The following is a 13,503-nucleotide window of genomic DNA, read 5'->3' on the forward strand; positions in this document are numbered from 1 at the left end:
CTGGCCGATATGAGGCGAGGTTCGCAGGATCCTTTCCGGACTTGAGTACTGGCACCACCCATGCTATCTTCCACGTTTCTGGGATCTCTCCCGTGCTCCAGACGTGATTAAATATGTCCAGAAGGGCTCGTCTTCGTTCGTACGGCAGATTTGTCAGCATCTGATTGCTGATCGAATCGGGACCCACAGCACAGCGTCTTCTTAATTTGCTGAGCGCCATATCCAACTCACGGAAAGTGAATGGCGTATCCATGGTATGGAATGCTTGAGACAACAGAGGGTTCGATACTCCTGCTGATCTGCCAGATGTGAATCCATCTGCAAAATCTTCTGCAAGGGTTTGCAAATCTTTTCCTTGCTTCAAAGCAAGTGCTTCAAATGGCCTGTGCGGGTGAATCTTTCCGGATAGGCTATTCATTACTCCCCATATTCTTGTCATGGGAGTAAACGCCGATAAGCTCTCACAGAAAGCAGCCCACTGAACTCGTCTTAACCTTTTTGTGTGACGACGGATGACAGCGTTTATCCTGTTGTATTCAGTTTTTGCAGAGGGATTTCCCGTTTTTCTCATTAGTTTCCGCTCCGCTCTCCTACGCGCTGCGCAGAGGTTCTTTAGTTTCAAATCAGGAGTAGGAAAATGATCTGGCAGTTTCAACATTGAGGTAGCCACTCTCTTGCTCCGCAGCATATCTGCGAATAGCTCACCAGGGGATTCATCCAACGCTTCTCTGTATGTGTCCCGAGCGTGTCACAGCACAGAATTGTCGACCAGCAGTGTGAAATCCGGTGATGTTGGTGAAGATCGGAAAATGTTCGCTGCCCATCCTGTCTGGGGCCGTTGTCGACGATACGTAAAGGTCTGTAGAATGGATCACGAGGTCTATGGCACTCCATGAATCTTGTGGTGTGAAGAAAGTTGGTTTACCATCGTTCGCGATACATAAGTCAGCAGCATCCGCGGCTGCGACAAGTTCCTTGCCTCGGAAATCTGCAATCTTATCTCCCCAAAGCGAATGATGTGCGTTAAAATCGCCACAGATTATTCTAGGAGAGGGGCAACGAATGCATAGGTCCTTTATAAACGCCTCCATAGAGACCTTCCTGCGTGGACTTATATACACCGACACCACACTGATTTTTCGGTTTCCTAGGCACACTTGCACAGCGGTGACTTCCAAGTAGGTAGAACAAAGGTCCTGCACTGGTAAGGCGACGTGAGGTATTTCTCGCCTGATGTATATCATCGCACTTCCATTAGCAAATGACGGTATACTCGGATTTCCATGTCTGATGTACCCTGGGATCGTCCTTCCATTAGGGAGACCAGCCTCCGAGAGGGCTAGAATTGGTATAGGTATGTCTCGAAGGAAAAGGCTGAGTTCACACAGACGCTGTTGAATACCGGCGCAGTTCCATTGCATTATTAAGGGCACTTTTGGGAGACGGAATGGACCAAGTGGGCGAGAAATTGCCATTAGGCTACTGAGGGTATGTGGAAGTAGAGCAGAGTATTACTGACTCAAGAGCCAGCACTGCTTCCAGCATATCCTTCGTTGAGCTCGCAGGCATCTTCGCGACGTGGGAACGTAGTGCCGTGAACAGAGCGCGTATCACATGCTGGCAGTTTTCCAGCTGACTGCTTCCAAGTGGTGCTTGAGGTCGGTTCACTGCGGCCGCATAGGTGCGCTTTTCGGACTCTTTAGGAACAGGTTTCTCAGCGGCGGTGACCGTTTGCGTTGGCTCAATAACTTCGTTTATCGGTGTGAGACGCGGGAAATCAGAAGCGTAGTCTCTTTCCAAAGCAGTTAGTTGTGGCGCGCTGAGTGTCTTCTTCGTGTTCGATGGTGCGCTTGAATTCTTTGGACCCAAAACTAACATCTTATTCCTTCGTTGGGCAGCTGTCCGCGCAGGACATCGACCGTAGCTAGCAGGATGGTCGCCGCCGCAGTTTGCACACACAGTTTTCTTTGCTTGCACACGTCTTAAAATCATGAGGTCCCCCACAGCGCTTGCACCTCTGTTCCCCACGACAGTACTTGGCGATATGTCCGAAGCGCTGGCACTTAAAACAGCGTGGTGGTGTCTCCACGTAGTCGACAAGCTCGTGTCTGGTGAAACCAAGGTTGATCTTCTCGGGGCGTTCAGAATTTGGAGCAAATGTGAGAACCACCGAGTTAGTGCGCCTTGACTCCCATTCAGATGACGAGGTGTGGACCCGACGGATGATTCTTTTTGCATGAAATACTCCCTGAGGTCTCAGGAAGGTGAGCAGCTCCTCATCCGAGTACCATTTTGGGACTCCTCTAACAATGCACGTGTTTTTCATATAACTGTGCGGGACACGGGAAGATATGGCTATGCCGCCGATATTCTTGGTCTCTAGAAGGATGTTGGCTTGTCCTTCTGTCTCCACATCTAAGAGCAAAGCTCCCTGTGCTGTGAAGCGGCTCTTCACTGGTGCTCCACCGAGAATCGCTTCAAGCTCAGAATACAGGAGAATAGGGTTCACTTGCCTTAAATCAGCTCTCTCGGATGCTGCAGTGATTAGCACTGGAATTCCCTCCGCCCATTCTTTACGATGGCGCACAACTCGGAAACCACCCTCGTCCATGTCGAGGTCTGAAAGGTTCGCCACGTTGTCGTCCTCGATGATTGTTGACTCGTCTTCAGAGTCACCAGTGTCTTGTCGCTTGCAGTCAGGCTGGCTTGTACAAATCAGCTGGCGTTTCTGACCCGGTGTCACCCCTTGGGAGGTCATGGCGGAGTGCTCGTCGGTGCCAGCTTGGGTCCTAGCACCTTGTGAGGCGGCGGGTGGCGCAGCACCCGTCGGTCTCCGATACGGAAGGTACCTTTTCGAGTCGACCGACGTGATGAACAGTTCTGACCAGTAAGGTTACCAGAACAGAACGATAATAACGATAATTGTACGCAGAGCTACTCAGACAGGCTAGCAGCAGCTTCGTCGTCTTCTTCGTCCTACCTTGGCACATACATGTTCTTTAAAGAACATGTATGTGCCAAGGTTTCTTGTGCCAAGGTTTATGTTGGTCTTTAAAGAACATGTTGGCACATACATGTTCTTTAAAGACCAACATAAACCTTGGCACAAGAAAAGACTATTTCGCACAGCCAAACATTCTAACACAGCTCCTGCTTGGGAGAAATATCACGCCAGTGAAAAGGCGTTTAATTCTTTGGCCGCAACAGCGAAACGATCATTTTTCTCATCAACGCTCCCTAGCATGCTTCAAAATAATCCCAAACAATTCTGGAAATACATTAACCCAAATAACTATAATCCATTATCATTGTATGATGACAACAATAACCGTGTTCCTGACCATAAAGCATGTGAAATACTAAACTCTGTCTTCTCTTCCGCTTTCACTTCTGAGCCTAACACTGACTTCCCAGACTGTCCTTGCCTCAACCACCCAACCATGCCAGACATAACACTTGACGAGTACGGCATCACCAAGCTAATAGAATCACTCAAATTAACATCGTCGGCCGGCATCGTTGGAATCAATTCCAAAATGCTTAAAAACCCTGCACACATCTCTAGTGTAATTTTGTGTCACATCTTTCAGAAATCATTATCATCTGGAGGGGTGCCGCAGGACTGGAAAATAGGTAAGATAATTCCAGTGCCAAAAAAAGGACCATCGTCATCGTGCCACAATTACCGTCCATTTTCCCTCACCAGTGTTTGTTCCAAGCTAATGGAGCATATAATCTACTCTCATATTGTAAAGTTCCTAACCTCCGCTAATTTTTTCAATCCTAATCAACACGGCTTTCAGAAAGGCATGTCCTGCGAGACTCAACTATCTCTGTTCGTTAATGGCATAAGCTCACATCTTGATCAAGACGTACCTGTAGATGCCCTCTTTCTAGATTTTCAAAAGGCATTCGACAAGGTTCCTCATGAACGACTCTTCCTAAAGCTATCGCGTCTAAATATTAACCCTCTTGTTCTCCAATGGGTACGCAACTTTCTGACTAACCGTCAACAGTTCGTTTTCGCTAACCAATGCTCGTCTAATCTATCACCCGTTACCTCCGGTGTGCCGCAAGGCACGGTCCTAGGACCACTACTCTTCTTAATATACATTAACGACTTACCGAAAGGTTGTTCTTCGAAAATTCGTTTGTTCGTTGATGATTGCGTAATATATCGTCCTATTACTAACTACGCTGATTCTCGTTCACTCCAGTCCGACCTTAACATCATTGAAATATGATGTAATAACTGGCTAATGTCTCTCAACGTCAAGAAAACGTGGCTACTTACTTTCCACCATCGCCAATCATTTATTTCAGCTAAATACGCTATCGCTGGTGCTGAAATATGTGCCGTCACTTCTTATAAGTACCTAGGTGTTAACGTATCCAGTAACCTCGGTTGGTCTTCACACATTTGCAACATTAGCAATGATGCCAATCGTGTTCTATGTTACCTGCGCCGTAATCTTCGTCTTGTTCCCCCTTCAGTAAAACTACTAGCATATTTAACATTTGCTCGACCCAAACTGGAATACGCATGCTCAGTGTGGGACCCATACCAATCTAACCTGGCGACAGCACTAGAATCTATACAGAATCGCGCAGCAAGGTTCATTCACTCCGACTACTCTTACCACACTAGCGTCACTACACTTAAGTAACCTGTGCACCTTCCAACCCTCGAGCACCGCCGCAAAACAGCAAGGCTATGTCTCTTTTACAAGTTTTATCACTCGTTGCCTCACCAGACCGACATCATACCTGCGCATCGAACTTCATCCCGTCATAGCCATTCAATAGCTGTTTATCCCCCCCCCCCCTCCCAGCTCGCACCGCCGCTCATCTTAACTCTTTCTTCGTACAGACAGCGGACTGGAATCGACTACCTGCCGAAGCAGTGCACCAATCCAATCATTCATCGTTCAAGGCATTCATCGAAAATGTAACCTACTAGATATGCCCACCCCTCATGTAAAACCCCGAAAGGGGTATTTGAGGTACAAATAAATAAATAAAATATACACAACAATCAGTGTTCAATATAGCATAACCGTCATCTGTTAGCGAGACATTGGATTAACATCAGCGTACAATATATTTTGAAGGTATAATTATGACCGCAATACTTACACACTCTGTAAAAAGCAGGCAGCGGGAGAGGAATGCTTCCGGCCTCCGAAGAATCACGGATGAAAATGAGCGACTACGGGTATACAGTACCGGCAACTCAAAATTGATCGTAAATTATCCAGGATGCGCTTTTGTCCACATTCATTTTATCAGTACGAGTTAGCGCCGTCCTATAGCGCTCTTTTAACGAGATACAGCTTGCGAAACAGCCGTCGCCGACTTACTGACGCATGTACAGGATGTCTAAAGGTTCATGGCCTTTACCATTCATTCGCCAAATGGCACAGTGAGCGCGCTTTGCTGAAAAATACGGAGCAGGCCGGAAAAGTGCTTATCGTCGCTACAGACCTGAAACGCCAGCTGCTGCATTTCATCCTAGCAGACCTGATTCCAGCATTAGTGTAGGAGTGGTAGATTTGCTGGAACCTGCAATACCAATTTTTCGCTAGGTGTTTAATATTTCAGATATTGTACTCCGATAGGAACAGGAATGCAAAGAACCCTCATGTACCATGCATTTCCAAAGAATCCCAGGTTGTTAAAATCAATACCGCGCCACCTAAACACGGCGTGTCTCATAATTAAATCATGATTCTGGCCGGTTGTCTAAAACCCCGCGATTAAATGTTTAATTTTGATTTGATGGAGTATCAAGTTACCCTAATATATTAGGACGGCTGTTGGCCATGCAAGACATTGATTTTTATTTGAACTAGGCCATTTCTAAAACACTTCATGGTGCCACAAGCCGTATTTGCCGGTTCTATGAAGTCTCACTATTTCTGAGTCTTCATGCCATTACTGAAAAGCGAAGTGTCATTAGGTTGTTAAGCACCATGCTTGCGTAGTGAAACTTTCATGAAGGCTATCAGTACGCTGGCACGCTGGTGGAAGCAAAGCATGTCACTGACATGGACACTTGAAAGCACACAGAAATAAAGCTAAGACATTCGCCGAGCTGAGAGAAGCGCAGCTCAGCGTGCGACAATTTACCATTCGGTTACTGGCAGACCCATCCGGTCATTGGCAGATCCATCTCTACGCTTTTCTTCTTCAGCTTTTGCCATAACCTACTCGTCCGCTTTCGTTCGAAGTCAAATTACAAACAGAGAAGGCTTTTATTGGTGCATGCATTTTAATGCAACATTAGGATGCACCGTTTGCTCGTATCATTCACAATAAATAAGAATACGACTGCAATACACGTCTCCGACTTGTTTACGAAGTACAAAGTATAAAAACTGCGGGCAATGGAACCACAGTGCCGTCTGTCATTATAGCGGCAAAACATGGCACATGACTTGTTTCACACATAAAATATGGTTTCAACTTCGCAGTGTCAGCCTGCGCCACTATTCCATTCACGCAAATTCTGCATGTTCTGCTAGGCGCTGCAGTAAGTGGTCACCTACAAAGAAGTAATACACTCGACCGCGGTATTATTACGCGTCCACTACAAAATGTAAGTGTCAAAGGCCCAGCGGTTTAGTGAGAAGAGGCATGCATACCTCGTGTTCTGCCGGTATTGCGATCGAGATGTTGCACCGCTGGTCTACGTAGTGGCTGTGGAGATAATGACGGCTCCGTGAGGCATGTTAAGGAACTATTATTATCATGGTTATAAAATCGTTATTATATTCGCTATTAAAGGATCGCGCAAGTCACCCGAGATCAGCAGGTCAAGCGCGTCGGGTTTTATGAAACACTACACAAATTGCGTCGCACATACAGTCAGATTACATACAGCTCGGTGACAACAGATAACGGATAAAACTATCGATAACATTCCACAAACCTCCAACACATGCAGGCTTCCGACATAACGTCCTGCGCCGATTGCATTTAACATTTGTTAGCCAATGAAAAGCGGTCACCGAAGAAAGATAAACAAGTTCACATGTCAATGCCTTGAAGAAAACATATTGAAGATAGAGCTAGGAGGCAACAAAAGAAGAGCAGGTTGCCGAGGGGCACGCTCTAATCCCCAATTCTTGTTCCCGTCCCAAATAAACCGAAGAAGTATCGGGTTTGTGGCCTTTCGGGTCCTTCCGAAACAAGGTACCATGAAAAGGATATCAGAAGACAAACGCGACGCTTTCAACCCCCTTCGCTTCAACGTGTTGCAGAACGGGACAGAGGTGTTTGGCTCAACACCGGACTGTCACGGATGGACCACGACCGATGATGTTTGGCGACGCAGCTACAGAGGAGTCAAGAGCTCTTTGAACAATATTTTATCAAATGAACAGATAAGTTCTGTCGAAGAAGCGCAAGAAGCTTTGAGCAAATGTGGCAACGCTGACTAGCATAATTCATAAGAGGATAGCAGAATACGCCGACACAACCCAAATAATGACGCTTCTAAACCAGATGAGGGTGTCACAGACATTTAACCAAGTCAACGCATTGGTAAAATTGCTCATATAATCGGAAGACGTGGTAACAGAATTTCAAAAAGTTTTGCACTATGATAGGAAGATTGTTGCCACAACGACCAAGTTAGAAGAGCGAATGTGGGAGATGGAATGTCACAAAAGACCGCATGATCTAAGCGCGGGCCATGTGCCACGCAAGCCAGCGATAGAAGCACGCCGGCCCAGCGGCCGCTTCATTAGAAGGGGAGGGCGCATACACTTCAAACCGCCGACGCGACCAACGGAGTCTAGAAGCATCGAGAAGTTACGTGAAGGCGAGGTATCGAGAGAGAGAGAGAGCGCGCACGCGCCGGAACCCCCTCTCAGACCCCGACACAAACAGCGAGTTGAGAGAGAGAGAGAAGCCCGAGCGCGCGCCAGCGGACGAGTCACCACCCTCCTCGACGGCACTCCACAGGCCGCAGTCGAAAATACGAGAATTGACTAGCAGATTCCCAGACTTTGTTCATGCTACGGGATCCCAACTCTGACCGAAGGTTCCAGAACCCCCGGCGAAAGCTATACAAGCGCAGTGCGGGAATCAGAAGGGGGATCAGACCGGGCCGGTGAAGGGATGTGACGTGAAGACTCAGCCTCTGCGGAGGGGGATTCCCTGGCAAGCTAGCCGACGTATTCATCGAGCGTCTGCATTTCCGGAGGATGTTTCTTCTTCGAGATTTGCCTGCAGGTACGCCGAGATGTTACGGCTCAAGACCAATAGGGGTTGTAGCGCTCACCGACGCTGCTATGCGGGGACGCTAAGGTCGTCGTTCGCGGCCGGCGCTTTGGGGCCGGCCGCGGATGGCGAGGAGAATAAAGTTGGGCAGCGCGTGCTAGCGGCGCAAGCACGGCACGCGCCAGTCCGTTCTAAAAGTCTGCTGAGCTGGTCCTCTTAGTCGTGCGCTCCGCGGCGACCCCTCGGTTTCTTACATTGGTGACTTCGGACGTGATCCTCAGAGTATCAACAAGGACCCATTCAGCATCGCCTGCTACCGAGCCCTGCCCGCGGCCATGGACCAGCTGGAAGTAGAGTGGCGCCCACCAACGCTCGACGACCCTTGGCGTTTGCAACTGTGGCCCTACCGTCCGCACAGCCCTATCGTGTGGTTCGCGCAGGTAGACGCACAGCTATACGTAAACGGCGTGTCGTCACAGCTCTGGCGGTACCTACTCCTCAAGCGAGAAATTCCCACCAACGTTTTCTCTCGTCTTGACCTTCCGTCATCAGACCAGAACATGTACGAGGGCCTCAAGACCGCCTTCTTTCATCACTTTGGCGTACCAGTTCCCGATCACTTACGCAGCACGACACAGTTTCCTTCAACGGCTGACGCTTCTGAAGGAATGGCTCAAACTACGTCGTCCTCTTCGCCATCGGCGTCGGGTGAACGCTGCGCCCCTGCTCGCGAATCTTCCGCCGCACCTACACCACAGGAGCCACTGTGCGGAGGCAACACGACAACTGTGTCTCCCGCGTCCGGTTCGTTCCCCGACGACGAACAACCTCCCGCCACACTACATCAACTACACAACTGGTGAGCCCACTATTCCTCAGCAACGACCACCTTGCATCCACGCCTGTGCATACCGAAGAGTCGGCATTCACTCCACCTGAGTTACATGGCGTCCACAGTCCAAGTCGTGGAGATGACTCAGCAGCGAGCGAGCAACACTGCGGTGAGACTGGTCCACCAGCTATCACATGCACTGCACTTCCCAGCTACGCCAGCGTATTTCCCGTGGAGACATTGTCACCTGCCCCCTCTCGCAACACACGTTCAGTGTCTTGGCTTCAACGCCCGAACGACACTGCCATGACGTTTGGCCACAAGGATGCCTCCTCGGCTTGCGGTGCTCGGCGTCGGAGAACTCGTGCCCAGCGCGGCCGGAAGCCCCGCTGCTTCGCTGGTTTTCGTCGCTGCGTCCACCCGATTTTACACAGGTGCCAGGCCGGACGCTGCTACAGCGCACTTCGAAAGCGACCGCCCTCAACACCGAACCTATGTTCACGGGTCCGACTAACATTCACACGTTGGCACCACGCTAACTTCGATAGAGCAAACCGGGTCCCGTCGTCGCGGGCTTGTCACCACGGTCGCAGCATCAGCGGGGGCCGGATTCTATGTTGCTGTCGGCGCCGACGCACCCCACCACCGTCTTCAGCACTTGACCAGCCCAAACTTGGACGATGTCGTCGTGGCTGCCGCGTTCCCCGCACCGTTCTGTGATCGACCGTCCGTGCTCACCGACCATACAACATCTGCATCTGCAGCTTTGAGCGCCAATGGCGTCGCCGCTGCGCCCTCCTAGATGCAGGGATCATCGGGGCCACGTTCCTCAAGCTGCCGCCACCAAAACCTCGTCCGCTGCTGCACTCACAGCGGCCCCTTGCTAATTGCACATGCTTTCGTGGGGTTGTTTTCGGAAGCTGATAAGTCGGCTTTGGAATTTGGTCCGGCGTTGGCGCCTCGTTCACGGGGTGTGTGACATGGAGCAAGCGACACAACAAACAACAGGAACAGTGACAGGTCCAGTGAGCACAGCGGAAGGTAAAAAATGTCTGGGTGCATGTGCCAAAGTCACTATATGATTAGGGGGCACATCACAGCGAGGGACTCCGAAAATTTGACCAACTGTCGATCTTTAACCTGACCCCCCCCCCCCTGCACGAGACGCTGGCATTTTTGCATTTCACCCCTTTCGAAATGCGGCCGCCGCGGCTGGGGTTTCATCCCGTGACCTCGTGCTTAGCAGCCCCACACCATCCCCGATAAGCCACCCCGGCGGCTACAGCGCAAGGTACAAGGCACGTCTCGGAAATGCAAGAACTAATTAATTTGCCACGACTTGAGATGACTAAGTTTGATGGGAAAAGAAAAGAATGACCGAGGTTTTGGCATTAGTTCCGAGACATCAGTGCACAACAGAATGAACATGCCCATGGCTCAGATATTTCTTTACCTTCCGACATCACTTAATGGAGAGGCAGCGTCACTTGTAGAGGGCCAACAGTTCTCCGAGGAGAATTACGAGCATGAAGTCACCCTACTGAAAGAAACGTTCGGGCGACAAGTTACTTTAACAGAGAAATACCTGAAACAACAAGCATACCTTGAAGCAGTGAGGAGTTCCAAATGTAGATGGATTAAAAAAACTATTTCAAAAGTGGCAAGTAGAGACACGAGTGTTACACTGGTTAGGGATGGCAATGGACACTTACTCTGCAGTTGTAGCGCCTGTCATGAAAACCACACAGCCGGAGGACATGAAGATTGAAATGAAGATTAAAGATATGGAGAAAGGCTCAGGCAACAGATCAGCAACTTTGAGGTCGGACCTAAGAAATTCTGGTGGGCTTGGCAGCAGCGCTTCGGGAACGATGCTTCAAAACCCGTTCTGCTTCTCGGTGCAGGTTCTCGCTGCCCTGGTCACAGTATGGTCACCGCACCTGGCTTATGCATCTGACGGATTTCACTGCCACAATCTTGGTGACAACGTCATCAGGGTATCAGTGGATGGTGACATGTGCGAGATCAGCGAGAACATCACGCCTTTCATCCTGAAATCTGCGCTTGCGCCTTCTTCTGTGACGTCTCATCACGTGGGACTTCCAGCGGCTTTAAAACGAGTCGCAGTGCAAGTTACCTCCTGTGGGCTTGGCAGCAGCGCTTCGGGAACGATGCTTCAAAACCCGTTCTGCTTCTCGGTGCAGGTTCTCGCTGCCCTGGTCACAGTATGGTCACCGCACCTGGCTTATGCATCTGACGGATTTCACTGCCACAATCTTGGTGACAACGTCATCAGGGTATCAGTGGATGGTGACATGTGCGAGATCAGCGAGAACATCACGCCTTTCATCCTGACATCTGCGCTTGCGCCTTCTTCTGTGACGTCTCATCACGTGGACGAAGGATAAGCTGGGACTCAGTGTTAGTGGCATAGAGAGGTGTCACAGACTAGGCAAAAAGAGCGGAAAAAACCGCCCAGTGATAATTAAATTCTTGGATTATCGTGAGAAACTAACCATTCTCAGATCTTGTTCAAAGTTAAAAGGAACAAAGCTTTCCATAACAGAAGACTTTTCATTCAGAGTGCGTCAAATAAGAAAGAAATTATGGCTAAGTGCGAAACAGGAAAAAGAAAATAATGCTAAGGTGAAGTTGTTCTTTGATAAGTTAAGCGTGGACGGCGTAATGTTTGGATGGGACGAAGCCAAAGATAAGCGCTTTAAACTTACTAAAAAGAAATGAATTCACAAGATAAGCAGTAGGCCCTTCACAATTCTTAACATGAATTGTCGCAGTGTCGTGAATAAGACTGTCCAGCTCGAAAGCATGCTTTTTTCGCTAGACCCCGACGTAGCCGTACTAACCGAAACTTGGTTAAGCGATGATGTATTTGACAGTGAATTCGTACCAAAGAATTATAAAGTGTTACGTAGGGACCGGGATAGAAGAGGGGGAGGTATTGCTGTACTGTATAAATCTTCCATTATGCTGCAGACAATGCCTGATGTTCCCGATGTAGAAAGCGTATTTTGTAAATTATACGTGAATAATTTTAGATATATCATTGCAGCTTTGTACAGACCTCCTAACTCCACTGTTGATAACTTGGAGCGCTTGTCAACTTATATGCATTCATATGTAACGCGAGAAGATAAATTAATACTAACCGGAGATTTCAACCTGCCAAATATCAATTGGGAAGCTTTTTCTTCGTATCCAATTCAGAGTGCAGAAAGTGTTATGACTGATATAGCTTTTACCTTTGATCTACTACAAATTGTGAAGGAGTTCACAAGAATTCAAAATGATTCAAGGTCCATTCTTGATTTGTTTTTTGTAAGTGGCGCCATAAAAGACTGCGTCTCATGTAAAGTAACATCCGGTATTTCTGACCACAAAGCAGTTGTCCTGACGTTGAAAAGTGCTTTAGTCAATCGAACCAATAAGGTTCAATATTTTCCAAATTTTTCAAGAGCACAGGATGACTGTATAATAGATGTGCTAGCTTTTAACTACGATCGCTTTCAGGGCCTTGCTTGTGACGTAAACGACCTCTGGCTTTTTTTCAAAGGCCTCATTCTTGATTGTGTGGAACGTTTCGTTCCTAAAATCGTGAAGAAGTCCGAGCGCCGTAACCCATGGATTACGCGGGAGACGTTACAGATGAGGCGGAAACTTAAGCGATTAAAAAAGAAACGCGCCAAAATAAAGGACGGCGAAGAACTGAAAGCCGATATTGATAACTTGTCCGAAAAACTCCACGAAAAGATTGTCAACGATAAAGAGTATTATCACAGCACATTACTACCAGACTTTATCAGATCATCTCCCGAGAAATTCTGGAGGGTTGTGACGCCGGCCTCTTCATCTTCCGACACCTTTTTTATAAACGGTGAAAGTGTGCGGGATGAGAAAACAGTGTGCTCTGCTTTCAATAACCATTTTAAGAGTGCTTTCACAAGTGATGACGGCTGTTTGCCATGCTTTTCTGCTGAGCTGCCTTCCCTTCCCGAAATTGTTGTTTCAGAACAGGGCATTCTAAATTTATTGTTAAAGCTTGACATTAAAAAATCTCCAGGGCCAGATGATATTCCGAACTGTTTTCTAAAGCGTTATGCTGAATGGTGTGCCAAATACCTGTACATTCTATTTGCGAGGTCAATCAACGAAGGATCATTACCGGAAGACTGGAAAATTGCTAGAATAAAACCTTTACATAAGTCAGGGGATAAATCTTGCATCAAAAATTACAGACCGATTTCATTAACTTCAACATCTTGTAAGCTCTTAGAACATATAATTCATAAACATATAACTGGTTTTCTAGACGAACATAACGTTTTTACAAACATGCAGCATGGTTTTAGAAGTGGCCTTTCGACGACTACTCAACTAGTTGAAATCATACATGACTTTGCTAGCACTGTAAACAAAGGGAAACAAAC

At 48.1% G+C, this 13,503-nt stretch overlaps 1 protein-coding gene across 3 annotated transcripts in view; it reads right to left on the bottom strand.

Annotated features, from left to right (window-relative positions):
* The window catches only part of LOC119459204 (cytochrome P450 2C31), a 273,595-nt gene that overhangs the window by 76,632 nt on the left and 183,460 nt on the right, over positions 1-13,503 (bottom strand). Inside the window, exon 1 of one of the 3 annotated variants that reach the window (XM_049671233.1) lies at positions 5,137-5,244. The exons of the other annotated variants lie outside the window; for them this stretch is intronic. The gene's annotated coding sequence lies outside the window, so the exon portion shown is untranslated. Of the gene's footprint in view, positions 1-5,136; positions 5,245-13,503 lie in introns of those variants that run through there. 3 annotated transcript variants of the gene reach the window in all.

Source organism: Dermacentor silvarum, chromosome 7, assembly GCF_013339745.2.
Source record: "Dermacentor silvarum isolate Dsil-2018 chromosome 7, BIME_Dsil_1.4, whole genome shotgun sequence".
Lineage (NCBI taxonomy): Eukaryota > Metazoa > Arthropoda > Arachnida > Ixodida > Ixodidae > Dermacentor > Dermacentor silvarum.